The sequence below is a fragment of the Phocoena phocoena genome, chromosome 11, assembly GCF_963924675.1.
Source record: "Phocoena phocoena chromosome 11, mPhoPho1.1, whole genome shotgun sequence".
NCBI classification, from domain to species: domain Eukaryota; kingdom Metazoa; phylum Chordata; class Mammalia; order Artiodactyla; family Phocoenidae; genus Phocoena; species Phocoena phocoena.
The window spans coordinates 44,417,138-44,436,470 of NC_089229.1; positions in this window are offsets into that span (position 1 = coordinate 44,417,138).

Below are 19,333 nucleotides of genomic sequence, written 5' to 3' on the forward strand. Positions count from 1 at the left end.
TTGTTTTTTAGCTCCTTGCTCCTTGAGAGCTTGTTAGAAATGCAAGCTACATTCCACCCAGACCTATTGAATCAGAATTTGCCATTTAACAAGATCCCAAAGTGATTTACATACACATTAAAATTTGCAAAACACTGAAGCTAACACAGTTCATTCAGCTGAGAAGGTAAGATGACTTTCTTTCTTCCCCCAGGTTGGGTGGTTGGAGAGAGCATGGGTAAGTCAAGGAAGGCCATGCTCTTTTCACTGTCCAGGATATAGCTCAAAAAGCCTCCATGAACACACACCACTGAAAGCACAGTAACCACCAAACAGTCCAACTCACTAAAACAGAGGTCTCCAACACACAGTGCTCTTTTATCTCCTATGAGCCATAGTATGTTACTACATATATAAATATTCAAAGTAGACACAATACTAATTTTTTCTACAAAATTTCATGGTAAGCATTTCCAAAAACAAGCTTCATTTTGGGAAAACCTATCAAACAGTATTTTACTATGAACAGTACAGAAACCATGCTCCCAGAAGACACAAGATAGGGGAGACAAACACGTATTTTTAGAAACTGGAAAACTGGAAATGGACCTACTTTTCTTTGTTTTAAGAAGCAAATATCTACTCCTTCTGTTATGTATGGTGTGTGTGATGTTCTTACAACTGTCTCATTCCCAATGCTGTGCACTTTCAACATGCATATGATATTTAGGGAGAAGACTATTTCAAAATATAGTTCAGACTCAAAGGCTGAAAAATTGAAGTCTGTCCTCATCTGCACCACTGATTCCATCTATAAAGCAGTAGCAACTGCACAATACAGGTGGGCAAACACTGCATAAAATGTGTGTAGAGCATGTCTACCACAATTAAATAAAAAGGCTATATTTCAAAACATGGCACTCCATTTTAGTAAAGGTGTACACTGACATTTTAAAAATAAATACTCTGGGCTCCTGGTGTACCTTTTACGGGCATAGAGTATATGTCTACACCGCAGTTTTGATAGCGTAATATTATTTTTCACTGTTGGTTCACATTATGTAATTTTCATATTTATATAAAAATGCAATAAACATGAACTATTTTCCAGTAAAATGCAATGAAGAAAATTTAAGTTGTAAGAGTAATAAAAATTAATCCAAACTTTTTCTTTATATGCATATGCCAGGATTATTATTAAAAAGTTTAAACTTTATTACTAACAGTTCTATTCATTATAGTTCCTTTGGAAACCTCCTAAGAAAAATTGTTTAAAATTACAGTTTTTTATGACCTGTCTTTTGATATGAAAAACAAATATTTGGTAGTGTTTCCAAAACCATTGAATTCAATCTCTTCTCTCTCTCTCTCTCTGGGCAGTACATTTCTATCATAATTCCCAGAAGATAGTTAATTAAATTTTTAGAATTATGACCAACTCCTTCTTTTCAACACACACACACAGACTAAAAATAAATAGGTTGATGTTGACTTTTATGAAATGAATTGATCCTTTAAAGACTTTTTTTTCAGGGGGATGAAAAAAGTCCTCATCTTTTTTTTTTATTGAAGTATAGTTGATTTACAATGTTTCAGGTGTACAGCAAATCCCACTTCTTGGCCCAGGAGTGGGATTCCTAGGTCTTATGGTAACTCTATTTTTAGTTTTTTAAGAAACCTCCATACTGTTTTCCATAGTGGCTGCACAAATTTACATTCCCACCAACAGTGTAGGATGGTTCCCTTTTCTCCACACCCTCTCCAGCATTTATTATCTGTAGACTTTATGTTGATGGCCATTCTGACCAATGTGAAGTAATACCTCATTGTAGTTTTGATTTGCATTTCTCTAATAATTAGCTATGTTGACATCTTTTCATGTTCCTGTAGACCATCTGTATGTTTTTGGAGAAATATCTATTCAGATCTTTTGCCCATTTTTTGATTGGGTTGTTAATTTTTTTGATATGGAGCTGTATAAGCTGTTTATATATTTTGGAAGTTAATCCCTTGTTGGTTGCGTCATTTGCAAATATTTTCTAAGTCCTCGTTCTTGATTAAATAATATTCTTAAAAATGTTCAGACCTTCTATAAACATTTGGTCTATACCAAAATGGGTCCATAAATTTATAAATAAATACCTCATATTGATGAATAAGTGGACTACAAATGATAGTTATAACCAGACATTTTCTACATAGGTACTAAACTCAATGGTTCCCCTTTCTTAATTTATATTGCACAACACTGGTAAAATCTTACAGACTCACGTGATAGGTGAGGTTATTTATGCTAAAGTTGTTTGTCTAGTGATACAAATCTGGATTATCCAGACCAAAAGCAGAGGTCCTGATCCCAGATATAACTGATGATTGATTCTCTCCTATACCATTTTGCTTCTCAGAAATGAAATCTTTGATTATGGGCCAATCACCAATATGAATTGGTTAGTTCCTGCTTCCTTAGAGAAGGAAGGTACTGGCCAGACATGGTCTGTAATTGATTTTATTCATGTCTAATAACACTGACACTTGACATTATTTTATCTCTGATGTTATAAGACCTAGAAAAGTGGAAACTTAGAGCACTTGAAGGGAAATGCGAAGTGTAATCTTCAACAAGCAAGAACACGCTGGAGCTTTACTTCTCTAAGTAACTAAAGAAAAGAGTCTAAGCATCTTACAATGAAAGCAATATAACAAGTGTTCATATGAGGAAAGCCCCTTAAGGCCCCACCTAATGGTGTTGTGGTACCAGGTACTAATGCTTCAGGTACCTACATTTGAAGATAGGGGGTGCCAGGACCTTCTACTTTAACTCCTCTCTGTAAGAAGGACAGGAATAAGACAGCAGGCCAGTGTAGAAGGAAATGCCTAGATCAATTTTTCAAGACCCTTTGGTAATAAGATGATACCTGGACTTGTTTCCTGTCATGAAGCTCCTAGTTGCCTATGTAGGTCATAGGGCCCAAGGGAGACAGCACCAAAAGAACCAAAAATTGAGATGATATAAGATTCTATAGGTCTTTGCCCAGTAATCCACATTATTACATGCCAGTATTAGCTATTTCACTTTCAAATGTAGTTCAGGCATATATTGAAAGAAGAAACTAATTTCCGAATTGGGGAAACATACCCCAAATCCATTCCCATAAGTCGTTCATACATATGCTTTTATTTCTACTCAATAGTAACAGATAAGTTTCCCAAATAATTTAAAGTGATGACCACTTGCAGTCTTTGTGATAGCGATTGGATCACGTATCTACCATGTATTCATTTTTCCTATTATATTAACTGCAAACTGCAAAAGTATGATCACTGTATGTTTTAGTCCAATTCTGTATTCCACAATAAGATATAACATGGTGGTGTTATACAATTACTGCTGCAAAGTCATACCACTCGGTAAGTATACTGGATAGGAAATGTTCATGTCTTGCTACAATGATCAAAACTGCCAGAAGCAATACCCGCATACGAGTCTCAGCACCTGACATTTTGACATGTTGATGGATCCAAGGAGCAGCTGCTGGAACTTAGTGAGAAATCAAGGTTTTAAGAAGCTTGGGGTGTTTTCTGTCAAGTGCAGTCAGACACAAAGAGAGATGAGGGTAGAGTTAGGGTGTGGAAAATGGTAATGACAAATGAAGATCTGTATTAAGTACTTATCCCAAAGTCCAGAAGACAGAAATATACTGATAGAGGAATGCAAAGCACTGGCATGGGGATAGTACAAAATTTGAAGTAATTTGGGATAAACATCCACAACACCCTTCTCCATGTGGTGTTCCAGTTGTTCCATGAAGACAATTTTTACTTTTATTTTCTTTATTTCCCCTGGACTTTAGGAATTCTTTGTTTTTTCATACTCCTGTTCCTTTGCCTTCTTTTAGCTCAAATTATTCCCCTCCTCTCTCAGCCTAATCTTTCAGTCAGGCAGCAATTTCTATAGGCCTTGCTCATCCCCAAGAGTAATGCTTAGGGATAAAGGGATTACTCTTCAAGATCCCTCGGGAGTAGGATTGGAGCTGGGAAATCATCCCTTACAAATAAAAGCTTTCCACAGATCACTTTATAATCTATTTTGATGATGAAGATAGTGTGTAGGAATCATTCTAAAAAGCAAAGAAAACTAAACGTTCCTATTAAAGTTATAAGGAAGAGCTGAAATACAATATGGAATACAGTAAACCATCAAGATATAGAAAGTAAAAATATTATACTTGAGAAAGTATAAGTTCAAAGTATATAGGAAATTGTGAGTGAATTAAAGCGAAAAACAATTATACTGAGAAAGGGGAAACACTGGACAAATCAGTGCTGAAATCACCACTAGAAACCAATAATATTGCACTGTCATATGACAGTGAGTACCTTAGAGAATTTATCTTAGTAATTTGAAGAATTTACTTCAAAAAAGTGAATTGTGATTTCTTAGTTCTAAAGCCTACGAGGATATCAAATGTGTCCCAGAAGAGACAGAAATAAAGGTAAAAATAACAGAACTGCTACCCAATCCTGAACAGCATTAATAGTCACTCAGGAAGATCCCAAAGTGGCATCATAAGGTAAAGAATGAGAATGTGAAAGGAGTCCAAAAGGACTGATGGGAAACAGCAAGAATTTGATAATTCAGGGAAAAAAAGTCAGCCTCTCTTAATTCCAGTGATACAGATGTAGGTGTGGCTATTTGCTATTAATCCTCAATTTTTCTACTCTTTGAAAGTATAATATATATAGGAATTTAGAAAGAAGGGAATAAAATATCTCCCTTACAGCTAAAGACTTGCCATCATATGGTTGAGTTTTATGTGATTTGATGGCTCCCAAGGCTGGTTTAGAATTATTGTAGTCACGTTAAATATCTGACCTTTGGAGGACTTGTTGGTGGCCTGAAAACACAAAACACACTGTATTACATTCTCCCCTTACCCACACTGTCATCTGTCACCCTGGCACTTGTTTGGAAAAGAAAGAAATAAAAATACAAAGAGTGTTGCTATATATGACAAGCATTACTTTTCAAACAACAGTGTTTACCATATACCACATATTGTCTAGTCAGTGCTTTAGGTGGAATGTAGATCAATAAACAATTTTACATTCTTTGTTTAAAAATCCTATTGGCTTCTTTGTTACACTAGGCTTATAAATCCCGACTACTTCAAGTTTCTCAACCTCTCTGAGCCTTAAATTAGCCATCTGTCATATGAGGATAATAGCTATCCCTGTAGATTATATAAAGATTAAATGAGATTCTTTAAGCACACAAAGTTTAGCACATTGTAAAAGTGCAATAAATGGTAGCATTTGTTATTACTGCTATTGCTGTGGTTGATATTCCTAAATTTTATCCCAGAGAGTATACATTCATATGAGTATGCATGTGTATTAATGTATACATTCAAGACTTGGAAGGAAATATTTTAAACCATAATAGCCTAAGGAAAAGATATATTTTGATTTAGGGAAAAAGATATAATAATAATATAGTGAACCTAAAACTTCCCCAAGGTACTTATCTTGTATACAGTCTATAACCATAGACTTTGTATTGCCTTTGAATGTCATTAATTTGAAATTACTACCCTCTTCCTTTCTTATCAAAAAGTGGAAGGGAAAATGAAAATTCTTATTTATCTCTCATATTAAAGTAAAATGTGTAAACATTGATTTATTTCTTGGTTAAAAAACACTTTCACACACACACACACACACACACACACACACACACACACACAGTTCTTGCCTTGATCAAATTTTGCTTCTGTGATTTGGAAAAGTCTTTTAATGTTTAAGTCTTAATGTTTGACCTATAAAATTGGGTCAAAGAAGTTATTTTGGTGAATTGTTTTGAAACTCAAATGAGACAATTTATAGAAAAGTGCTGCATAACTTAAAAAGTTCAATGCGACCACCTAGAGGGGTGGGATAGGGAGGGTAGGAGGGAGACACAAGAGGGAAGAGATATGGGGATATATGTATATGTATAGCTGATTCACTTTGTTATAAAGCAGAAACTAACACACCATTGTAAGACAATTATACTCCAATAAAGATGTCAAAATTTTTTTTAAAATAAAAAGTTCAATGCAAATACTTGACCTTACTCTTAAGAGGAGGAAATAGAGTGTCTGTAAAAAAATATGACCCAATCCCTTAGATTTGTACCCCTTTTGTGAAGAAATCCTATTTATCTGTAATCCATGAGTTTACTTGTTTAAGAATTCCATTAAAACGATATAATGTAAGTTCAAGTTTCCAGTTTGAAGTCTTGCCAGTCACCAAATATAAGAGTAAGATACTGCTGTCAGAAAGATCATCAGAAAAGGGGACAGACCATAAGAGAGACAGAGCTGCATCCCAGCACAGGGATTCCCCTCCATTTTTGCTCTCTTTCAGGATTCCCTCTCCCTCTGCTCCCTCCATCTTCCAGCCTGTACTCTGGTCACTTTCCAGACACTCAAACTGCACCATACTATACTACAGTAATTACTGTACTATACTATACTATACTATATTCCTTTCAGTTGCTTCTACAAGCTACTCCACCTAGAGAAGGCAAAAACTATTCAATATCCTCAATCAATCCTAGGCAAAATCTGACCTTATTTTACTTTATTTGATTCATCTCCTTAGGATTAATCAAGATAGCATTGTACTATATGGAAACTACATTTCTACATGAGACAGTTTAAACAAAGATCTGTTGTTCCTATGTATTCTCCAATACATTATTTTACTACTGACAATACATTAAGTTGAAACTCATACAGTTACAAAGAGGAGTGACCTATATGTTTGCATCACCCCAAACTCTTCTACATCCATTCAAATCACTTGAATACTTCAGAGTAGTTCAGGATTTTTTTCTTTTTCTATGTAGAAATAGTGCCAGCACTGATTATTTTTTTAATTAAAATGAAATGATTTTTTTGTTGTTTGCTCTTACCTGTATAGGACTGTGACGTGAGTTGTATGCAGTTCGAAAATAAACAAGATTTCTTTTATAGCCTATATCTCTGGACACATAAAAACACATTTTCCTGTTTGAATACTTTTAGTCACTCATAAAGAACGCAAAGGGAAAGTTCTGCAAATTCTACTTGGATGACTTTGGCAAGTTTAACTTCTGTACCCAAGAACTGGTTGCAGATCCCCAAGGAATAGTAATTCCCCACTACTGAATCATTTCACCTGAGAATTGGCAGCTGTTGATACTGTAATTCCTTGCAAGAGTGTTTGTAGCTTTGCATGGTGATCATTATTAATATAGGTAACTTTAATTAATGAGTTGCCTAAGTAAAAAAGGGAAGATCTGGAATAATTACAAATAAGTAACATATGGGTCTGAATTGCCAGATTTATAAGAGTGTAATTCCACTTAATAGAAATGACTTTTGAGAGATGCAGCAGACTATAGAACGCCTAATTATTACCAGAGCCTATCCTAGTAAGAATGAGTATTTCAAAAACACCCAGCAGCACATACAGTCATCAGCCAAGAACTGATTATTCACAGGTGGATTGCCCACACTGCAGTCTCCAGGCACAGCAGATTTCCTTGCTCAGCTGCTTCATATCACCTCAGGCAAACTCTGCTCTCCAGCATAGCATTTCTGCTGCTCAGTCACGTTGCCCTACCCTCTGCAAATTTTACAAGGTCTTGGATAGCCCAATCCTCATGCCTCAGCTTTAAGAAGCACAATCAACCCTTCCTGGCCTTCCACTGCCTTTGCATTCTCAGCTGGCTCTCCCAGGTCTACAGGTAAGTGCATGCCTCCAAAACATTACTACTTTGGCTTCCATTAGGAGTCTCAGCCATTCCCTAAAAAGTCCTAGGCACAAACATAAATCTCTTTCTAATCCCCTCTGATCCTTACTTCCCTGCACAGTATCTACTGCAGGGAATTGGGAGAGTGTAAACTGACCCAGAGACATTTCCAGTTATAAAAAGCACTTAGAGGCTGTCCTACAGAGAGCTGGGAGCTCAAAAATAGCAATACAGAAAATCAGAAAGCCTTCATATCACTCAAATTAGGACCAGGAAAACACTGAAGGGACATGTACCTTTGAGGTGTCCTAATATTTACATAATCACCACATATTCAAGAACTTAGTACAATTATAATCATTCATATAAATTTTCAAATGACTGCTATATTTAAGGCCCCATAAACTAAGGGCTATACATTACCTATGTTACCCCTGTACTTCCAATGGCTAACAAGATGCCTAGTGAGTCCAACAAATAACTATTAATTGAAAAAAGAATATTCATATAGAGAAATGATTTGTTAATGGCTTTTAAGAAGTCCTAATTTGACCTGGTAGAGAAAAAAAAAATCAGCCAGTTTGTAGTAGTTAATAAAACACTTGAAATTATAAACACTCCCAAAAATACCTCCTCAAAATAATTTCCTATAATTTATGGAGCTGATTGGAATGCAATTTGATCTCCCAATTTGAATGAGAGGTTAAAAAATAACCTTGCAGGGGCTTCCCTGGTGATGCAGTGCTTGAGAGTCCGCCTGCCAATGCAGGGGACACGGGCTCGTGCCCCGGTCCGGGAAGATCCCACATGCCGCGGAGTGGCTGGGCCCGTGAGCCATGGCCGCTGAGCCTGTGCGTCCAGAGCCTGTGCTCTGCAATGGGAGAGGCCACAACAGTGAGAGGCCCGTGTACTGCAAAAAAAAAAAAAAAAACCTTGCAAACATTACAGTGAATTTATTTTTCTTATAAGGTCAGGTTCTCTTTTATGTCATCACCAATGCGAGGTATATCCGTTCTCTTTTAGTCCTTTCTGTTTTCTTTCTGTGCTCCATTTATTCATTCAGTATTTATTGAGAGTCAACTGCATGCCAGGCACTAAGCAAAAATGAAATACTCCCTATAGTCAAATTCTCAGTGTTATAAAAACATCATCTTATAGGGAACATGACATGTTCTGGAACATCAGGAAAGGCTGCCCTGAGTAAATGGATGTAAAATGAGATCTAAGAGACGTTGCCGTAAATCAGATTCATCAGAGTACAGATAGTAAGATAAGTATTTTTGTGCAAGTGGTTTGTCGAGGGAGTACTCTCAAGAGTGGGAAAAGCAGGACAGGAAAGGTGACAAAAGTCAAACAAGTGTGTGATTTCAGGCAAAACAACAAGTAGCAGTAGACCGAGGGCAAACCTCCAAAGAATGTATCAGATGTGAGCACTTAGATGCAAAAGTTCTGGAAGTAAGCCTCATAAAGGCATTAGAGAGCATTCCAGGCAGAAGGAATACCATGTACCAAGGTCCTGTGGTAGAGTGAAGCATTCAAGGAACTGAATGAAGTTTAGTGAAGAGAACATAATGAAATAAGAGAAAGTAGAACAAAGTGAGGCTGCAGAGATAAGCTAGACCACCTTAGGTCATGTAGGCTATATAAGCTAGAATAATACTGGGTATTCAAATATGCAAATCCCAAAATGTCAGTGGTTTAGCATGATGTAGTTTATTCTTCATTTACCTGAAAGTCCAGTATAGCTGTTTGCGATTGGTAGATGACTTCTTGCATGGGGCGATTCATGACCCAAACTGCTTTTGTCTTGGGTTTCTGCCAACTGTGTGATCTTAGAGCTGTCTGTGTATATGCAGAAGGGAGAGAGAATCGAGAAACTCCATTGACTTCTTAAAACCCTAACCTAGAAAAGGTAATGATTACCTCCACTATATTTCGTTAGTGAGAACTAGAAAAAAAGGAAGGAATACAGGGAAATGCAATCCCATGCTAGGTAGTTGTCTTGACAAGTCCAAACTATGGAAAGGGGAACATGAATTTTGATGGACAGGTTAATATTTGTTATGGGTTTGAGTGTTTATTATAAACCAGTGGAAACATTCTTAAGGAGATATATAAGAAACAGTAGGGACTGGTGTAAATTACATTAACTGACATAAGGTATAATTTGGATGTGGGAAAGATGCATATATTCAAAAAAAAATGTCAAGAGCTAATAGCAAAATGGCTATTGATAGAAATAAAAGAGATCATTAGGTTTAAGATATTTTGGTAGATAAGTAGGCTTTAGTAGAATAAATGGGACAAGAAAAAAGATATCAATAAATTCTAGGCTCTGGACTATACTATGGTATGAATAGTATTTCCATTCACTGTTATAGGGAATATGGAAAGAGGAACATACTTTTAGGGGCTGCATATGGATGTTGTAAATTTGGCTATGTAATTCTTTGTACGCCCAGACTGACAAGTCATTTTCACACCTTTGCTTGCAGACTCTTCATAGTTGAAGATATTAATTTAAATGTCTCTATTGGAATATGAGTATCAATAAATAAAACTCATCTCTTCAATTCTCAAATTCAGAACCAACTCATAGCCTGAAGAGTCAGACAGATGGAAATCAAAAAATGACTTTTATTACAATTAAAGCTAATTGTAAAATGACTTGGCAAACCAAACTTGCATCCCAGAATTGAATTTACCCATTCAGACACAGACAGAGTGCACGATCACAGATGTCTGAGTATGGGCTCGTCCTATAAAATTTCAAGGCATGGAGAAGCAAGGAATGCCTTCTTTTTGTATGTGGAACTACACTACCTAGTTCCTTCTCCCAAACTAAGATAAGTCAATCCTACTTCTGTGGAGCGGTATGAGTAGAAGGGAGGTGTGAATAAAAAGCCAGAGAGAGGCCAGAGTGGCACTGTTGCAACTCTCCTCACATGGAAATAAGAAGAGTCAAGTCTAAGTGTTCCACCTTAGGTCCTTCATCAAAGAGTATCTCTGAAATTTTTCCTTCATCAATAGTAATTTTATTTTACTAAGCTTTGTTTCATTTTCTTCATAGCCCTTATTACTATTTAAAATTATTTTACAAAGTTTTTTACCTGTTTATATTCTTTCACCCTCTCTAAATTATAAGCTCAAAGTGAGAAGCAATTTTTTAATCTTGTTTACATCTAGTCCCCAAAGTCTAGAATAGTAACTGGCACAAAAGTAAATGATCAATACATATTTGCCAAATAAAATAAGCAAAGAGCCCTGTAGGAGAGAGTATAGAATGAAAAGATGAGGTCTGGGGTAGAGAGTGATAATAATGGTCCCCAATTAATCATGACTCGCACTGTTCATGGTCTTTGACACTCTGATGTCACCGCTCCTTCTATCAAGATGTGGAGTGGATTTCCACATCACTTTGAGTCTGACTGGCCTTGTGATTTGTTTTGACCAAAAAATTTGACTAAGATGACTTTGTGCAAGTTCCAGAGCCTAAGCCTCAAGATATAGTATAGCTTCTACTTTTACATTCGTGAGACACAGGCACTGTGTAAAGAAGTGCAGGTAAAACAACTGAATGATGAAAGACCATGTGGAGAGAGAGGTCCCAGGAACCCGCCTTCCCTGCCAACATTCTGGACATGAGAGTGATGTCATCTTTTACTCTATATGTCTAGACTTAGCAGATGAATAAAGACATACAAGTGAGCCTAGGTGAGACCAGGAGAACTATCCCGCCAACCCACAGTCATGAGAAATAATAAGTTGTTATCGTTTTAAGGCATTAAGTTTGGGGATGGTTTTGCTTTATGCATAATTGAAACAAGGGCAAATAACCAAGTGTTGAGATTCTCTAATATTCAATTGCTAGACAGAGAAAAATTAGACCGCATGGGAGAATAACAAGTAGCAGGCAGAGAGGTAGAGGAACATTTAGAAAACTATATGTTATGAAATACAAAAAGAGAAAAGAGAGTGAACAGGGGAGACAGAGAGAGGGAGAGTGTCTCAGTGCAAAAGTTATCAATATGTCAAATATTGCTGATAAATAAAGATGAGGTCTGAAAATGACCATTGATTTAAGAGTATTGATGACCTAGTGAGAATTGTTTTGGTAGTGATATGGGAAGAAGTCAACTCAGAACAGATTGAGGAGGGAATGAAAAGATAACAAATGGAGACAATTTGTTCAAGTAATTCTTCTGAGATGTCTTACTGTAAAATATGGGAAGGAAATAGAATGATGGCTGGAGAGACTTGTGGGTTCAGAGATGGGTTTTTCCCAGTTTATAAAGTTTTTTTGTTTTTAGTTTACTATGATTTTTTTTTTTAATTTAGATGTACATAATGGGAAGTACCAGAGAAATTTTGAATATATAGAAGAGAACAGGCATAATTGAGAGGGTCTGGTTTCTTAATAAGTGAGTCAGGTAGAGGAAGCATAGGGAGAGGAAGTGGCTATAGGTGAGAAAATGTAATGCCTCTCTATTAAAAGATCAAGGAAGAAGCATATGATGAATATAGACATAAGATTATCACAAAAGTATATGGAGAGAAAGTTAGAGTTTCCACTTAATAGTTACCATACCACTCCCATTTTTTTCTTAAATCAGGAGGCATGTTCATTTGCTGAAAATGAGGATTGTGAGTGGGAATTGGGTAGGTTGGAACATCATTGAAAAAGTTCGAAATAATCTTCACACATTTGGGGGATTGAACTGACAGAAAAACATAGACTTTTGAGCAATGTAAAGATTCCAGCTGTGACAGGTAGTTACTAATTTATAATAATTTACTGTGCTATTGTTTTCCACTATTAATCTTCTCCAAAATTATTCACTGCTCACATGCATACATAGAGGAAATAGGCAGTTGAGTTCAACCAATATTAATATGGTGTATCACATTGATTGATTTGCATATATTGAAGAATCCTTGCATCCCTGGGATAAACTTCAGTTGATCATGATGTATGATCATTTTAATGTATTGTTGGAGTCTGTTTGCTAGTATTTTGTTGAGGATGTTTACATCTATATTCATCAGTGATATTGGTCTGTAAGTTTCTTTTTTTGTAGTATCTTTGTCTGTTCTTGGTATCAGGGTGATTGTGGCCTCATAGAATGAGTTTGGGAGTGTTCCTTCCCCTGCAATTTTTTGGAACAGTTTGAGAAGGATGGGTATTAGCTTTTCTCTAAATGTTTGATAGAATTCACCTGTGAAGCTATCTGGTCCTGGACTTTTGTTTGTTGGAAGATTTTATTCATAGTTTCAATATCATTACTTGTGATTGGTCTGTTCATATTTTCTATTTCTTCCTAGTTCAGTCTTGGAAGCTTATACCTTTCTAAGAATTTCTCCATTTCTTCCAGGTTGTCCACTTAATTGGCATACAGTTGCTTGTAGTAGTCTCTTATGATGCTTTGTATTTCTGCAGTGTCCGTTGTAACTTCTCCTTTTTCATTTCTAATTTTGTTGATTTGAATCCTCTCGCCCTTTTAATTGATGAGTCTGGCTAAAGGTTTATCAATTTTGTTTATCTTCTCAACGAACCAGCTTTTAGTTTTATTGATCTTTGCTATCATTTTCTTTGTTTCTATTTCATTTATTTCTGCTCTGATCTTTATGATTTCTTTCCTTCTACTAACTTTGGGTTTTGTTTGTTCTGCTTTCTCTAGTTCCTTTAGGTGTAAGGTTAGGTTGTTTATTTTAGATTTTTCTTGTTTCTTGAGGTAAGATTGTATTGCTATAAACTTCCCTGTTAGAGCTGCTTTTGCTGCATCCCATAGGTTTTGGATCATTGTGTTTTTGTTGTCATTTGTCTTTAGGTATTTTTTTGATTTCCTCTTTGATTTCCTCAGTGATCTCTTTGTTAGTTAGTAATGTATTGTTTAGCCTCCATGTGTTTGTGTGTTTTATTTCTCCTGTACTTTATTTCTAATCTCATAGCATTGTGGTCGGAAAAGATGCTTGATATGATTTCAATTTTCTTAAGTTTACTGAGGCTTGATTTGTGACCCAAAGTGTGATCTATCCTGGAGAATGTTCCATGTGCACTTGAGAAGAAAGTGTAATATGCTGTTTTTGGATGGAATGTCCTATAAATATCAATTAAATCTATCTGGTCTGTTGTGTCATTTAAAGCTTGTGTTTCCGTATTAATTATCTGTCTGGATGATCTGTCCTTTGGTGTAAGTGACGTGTTAAAGTCTCCCACTATTATTGTGTTACTGTCGATTTCCTCTTTTATAGCTGTTGGTATTTGCCTTAAGTGTTGAGGTGCTCCTATGTTGGGTGTATATACATTTATAATTGTTGTATCTTCTTCTTGGATTGATCCCTTGATCATTATATAGTGTTCTTCTTTGTCTCTTGTAATAGTCTTTATTTTAAAGTCTATTTTGTCTGATATGAGAATTGCTACTCCAGCTTTCTTTTGATTTCCATTTGCATGGAATATCTTTTTCCATCCCCTCACTTTCAGTCTGTATGTGTCCCTAGGTCTGAAGTGGGTCTCTTGTAGACAGCATATATACAGGTCTTGTTTTGTATTCATTCAGCCAGTCTGTGTCTTTTGGTTGGAGTGTTTATCCATTCACATTTAAGGTAATTATCGATATGTATGTTCCTATTACCATTTTCTTTTGTTTTGTGTTTGTTTTTGTAGGTCCTTTTCTTCTCTTTTGTTTCCCACTTAGAGAAGTTCCTTTAGCATTTGTTGTAGAGCTGGTTTGTTGGTGCTGAATTCTAATAGCTTTTGCTTGTCTGTAAAGCTTTTGATTTCTCCATCAAATCTGAATGAGATTCTTGCTGCGTAGAATATTCTTGATTGTACGTCCTTCCCTTTCATCACTTTAACTATATCGTGCCACTCCCTTCTGGCTTGTAGAGTTTCTGCTGAGAAATCAGCTGTTATCATTATGGGGATTCCCTTGTATGTTATTTTTCGATTTTCCCTTGTTGCTTTTAATAATTTTTCTTTGTCTTTAATTTTTGTCAATTTGATTATTATGTGTCTTGGCATGTTTCTCCTTGGGTTTATCCTTCCTGGGACTCTGTGCTTCCTGGACTTGGGTAGCTATTTCCTTTCTCATGTTAGAGACGTTTTCAACTATAGTCTCCTCAAATATTTTCTCAGGTCCTTTCTCCATCTCTTCTCCTTCTGGGGCTCACATAATGTGAATATTGGTGCATTTAATGTTGTCCCAGAGGTCTCTTAGGCTGTCTTCATTCCTTTTCATTCTTTTTTCTTTATTCTGTTCCTCAGCAGTGATTTCCACCATTCTGTCCACGTCACTTATCCATTCTTCTGCCTCAGTTATTCTGCTATTGATTCCGTCTAGTGTATTTTTCATTTCAGTTATTGTATTGTCCATCTCTGTTTGTTTTTTATTCTTCTAGGTCTTTGTTAAACATTTCTTGCATCTTCTCAATCTTTGCGTCCATTCTTTTTCCAAGGTCCTGGATCATTTTCAGTCTCATTATTGTGAATTCTTTTTCTGGAAGGTTCTCTATCTCCACTTCATTTAATTGTTTTTCTGGGGTTTTCTCTTGTTCCTTCATCAGGGACATAGTCCTCTGCCTTTTCATTTTTTCTATCTTGCTGTGATTGTGGTTTTTTTTCCGCAGGCTGCAGGATCGTAGTTCTTCTTGCTTCTATTGTCTGCCCTCTCACAAATCATTTTTGAATAAACTGCATATTTCACTTCCCTTTTAAAGATCTTCACATGATACAAAATTCTGAGTCTTTCATAATCTTTTAAAGTTTCTGATTTATTTAAACCTGGAACCCATTTTTCAAATTATATCTATTGAAATATTTAACAAAACATTGCAACAGAATAACAATAAGAGATATAACTTATTTCATAGTCACCATGGCTGGTTAAAGTTTTTTACACAATATTTCATCAAATCCACATAGTAAGTTATAAAGTAGGTAGAATTTCCCTAATATTATAAGCTTAAAAGTCACTTATCCAAAATTGATGGAACCAGGGTTCAAGCCCAAAGTAGTCTGACTCCAAATCTCTTTATTTATATATTATGCAGGAACCCCTACATAATCTGTAGGACCCATTGCAAAATAAAAATGCAAGGCCCCTTGTTCAAAAATTATTAAGACTTTCAATACAGCAACAGCAGAGCATTAATACAAATGTGGGGCCTTCTGAGCATAGAGCCTTATATGACTGCACAGATGGAATGTCCACAGAGCCAGCCTTATGATTATGAATATTGCCTCCAAGTATGCTATAGTCACTATAAAAAAAAAATACTGTCACTAGCGTGAGTACCATTATCATTTAAGCTGTTGTGCAAGCTCCCTGAATAGAATAGCTCAGACACTTCCAGTTTGAGTTGCCCATATTATTGTGAAGACTAAACTCTGCCACTTAATAAGTATTTGTTAAGTGAAATAAATAAGTGACATAACCATTTGTCCTAAGTTTATTACCATTAGCATGTTATGATTTCAAAGTCATCATGAACCTGACTTCTCTGTTCATGACTTAAACTGACTATGCAGATACTAGAACCCTTCTTTTTTCTTCTAAATAACTGAACTTATTCTAATACTAAATGGCACAAAATATTAATGACAAAATCAATTTGAAAAACATTGTATATAATCAGACTTTTAAAAATATTAAAATCTGAGGAGAGCAGATATCTTGTCAAAGCAATCACTGACTCAGTAAATTTTTGTTGAACATCTACATCTATTATTGTTCAGAAGCAAGGGTGACCTGGCTGAAAAAATCTTCTAAGGATCATGAGAATTAATTAACCATTATTGTGTTAAGCCCTACAAAGAATTCTGAATTAGGGAACCAAATGTGAATGATCATCATAATCTACTATAATCCTTGACATTAAAATCTCTTTTGCCAAGAAGTTGGGTATATATGGCCATAGTAAATAAAAAGCACACAATAAATTCTGAGCAGACATAAGGTTGCATGTTGCAGTCAAACAAAATTTACAGCCAATTTAACCTAACATTTACTTATTTGCATAATAATTATTGCACTGTTGGGTAATTAGGCATAAATGCTAGGGAGTTTACCAAAAGGACTGCAATTAGTATTATCTTTACAAAAATATTTCAGTAATCAGCTCTGGGTCAGGAAGTTTTTGGAAAATAGAAGCCTGCCTTTAGGTATTGAATCCTTACAATTGTATCTAGGTTTCTAAAATCAATTTGGTTGGACGTGAGTGGGAAAAGAGCAGTTTTGAAGTGTGATATATAAGGAATGAAAAGAAATTTTGGGAGGAGGGGCTTCCCTGGTGGCACAGTGGTTAAGAATCTGCCTGCCAATGCAGGGGACATGAGTTCGAGCCCTGGTCCGGGAAGATCCCATATACCATGGAGCAACTAAGCCCATGCGCCACAACTACTGAGCCTGCGCTCTAGAGCCTGTTAGCCACAACTACCGAAGACCACATACCTAGAGCCTATGCTCCGCAACAAGAGAAGCCACCGCAATGAGAAGCCCGCACACCACACCGAAGAGTAGCCGCCACTCGCCGCAACTAAAGAAAACCCGCACGCAGCAACAAAGGCCCAACACAGCCAAAAAATTAATTAATTAATTAAAAAAAAGAAATTTGGGGGGAAATTCCATTGAATACATACAGCTGGACCCAAAGGGGCAAATACACTCAGGTAGCAGGTCCCTTTTCTCCAGAAGTTTATGGACATAATATTAGTTTTCCTATTTGTTTTGTCTGATAGAGGTAACCACACAGTGATACTGGGAGACATACAGAGCAGATGCTGTGATCCTACAAAAAACAAATTTGCTGGGTTTGATATATCACCCAGTGACATGAGTTGAGCAGTTATAAGCCAGCTCCCTTAAACAAGGGCTTGGCTTCAGAGCCAGAGAAGTGGGATACAATTTCCACAGCCAAAAGATTGGGGTGGAATAATGAAGAAGAGTCTGACAATAAATTAAGTTATGTAAGGGGTCAAAGCCAGAGGAAGTTAGGAACAAATGAGGTAGGCAGTATATGACTTCCCATCTTATCAAAAATCTTGCAGGTATGTAGTGCATATGTGCTGGGATGGTTAAAAGTATAAGATCAAAAGCTACATGATAGTTGAAATACAGAAAATGGAGAGAGATGAGAGAGTCTTATAGTATTAACAAATGATAGACCTTGTGTTATTAAATGTGAGAGGAAAGAGAATGAAAAAACTCAGCCAGGGCTCCAAAATGCCAAATATGTGACAAAAAAAATAGTGGTTTATAAATAAAAAGAGGGAACACAAGAAGAAGAAAAATTTTGTGAGGGAAGATGATAAGGAAGTTCAGTTCATCCATGTTGTATTGGAGGTGACATGAGAGCATACAGGGCAAATTTCAATAAATTTACGTGAGTAAATATGAGTTGGAGTTAAAGAACAGGCTCACAAATGGAGATGCCAGTTTGAGGCTCTTTTGCATAGTAGTGCTAGTTGGAAGTCATGGAAATGGATGAAAAGAGAAGAGGGCTAAGGGTGAGAAATGAAAATCATCTATGTAAGAGTGAAAAAAAAAACCCAGCAATAGTGAAGATCCAGTTGGAAAATCAAAAGAACTATGAAAATATTCAGATTGCAAAGGAGAAGAATACTCAAGTGTTAACTACTAGCAACCCAATCTCAGGATGTCAATGACAGATTTTTCTCACTAAATACTAGACTCTCTATCACTGTAAAACTTGATTGGTTAATACCATTTCTTATGTAGCTCAAATAGCCTATTTGTTTCTTCTGCAATTATTGTGTTAAATGAGAGGTGGAAGCCTCTCTGTGTTTGACAAGCAAAGTGCTGACTTGCTTTTCCTTCTGTCAATATTAAAATTCTTGTTTCTCTTTGTATTTTCTCTCACCCAATTACATCTGTAGTAATCTGTAAAATATGGCTCAATTGGAACATTAATTGTACTATTATTGATTCCTTTTCCCTTATGATTCTCTGGTGAGTCTTGTTGGAAGGAGCCTAGCAAAACTGCATATTACTAATATGTTGCTTGTCTTACGTCTTTCCTTGGTGTCTCTGAAATCACAGCTCAAATGTTAATAGAAATCTCTATTTTAATAGGATGCTCTTGCCTACAAACTCAACATCAACTCAATTATATATTCTGAAAAGCTATTTACAGCTTTAAACCTAATGCAAATTAGGAAAATTAATTTAAAGCTAGCAAGTTACTCAACAGTAATAAGAACTTCAAAAACAGAATATGATTTTTTGTCTAATAGATATGAATTACCCACCATTTTAAGTTTATGCTAATTCTAATAACAGTATTATACTATGAAAATGAACTTGGAACTGATGAACATTATCATTGGAGGTATCAAGAAAATTGCTTAACTTCTTACACAGTTAAAATGCCTTTTATATTGCCATATTCTGTTCCAACCAAAAAAACATCCATATTCCAGCAATGAACCATTTTCATGATTTTATATAAAAATTCAACCAGGGCTTCCCTGGTGGCACAGTGGTTAAGAATCCACCTGCCAAGGCAGGGGACACGGGTTCAAGCCCTGGTCTGGGAAGATCCCACATGCCACAGAGC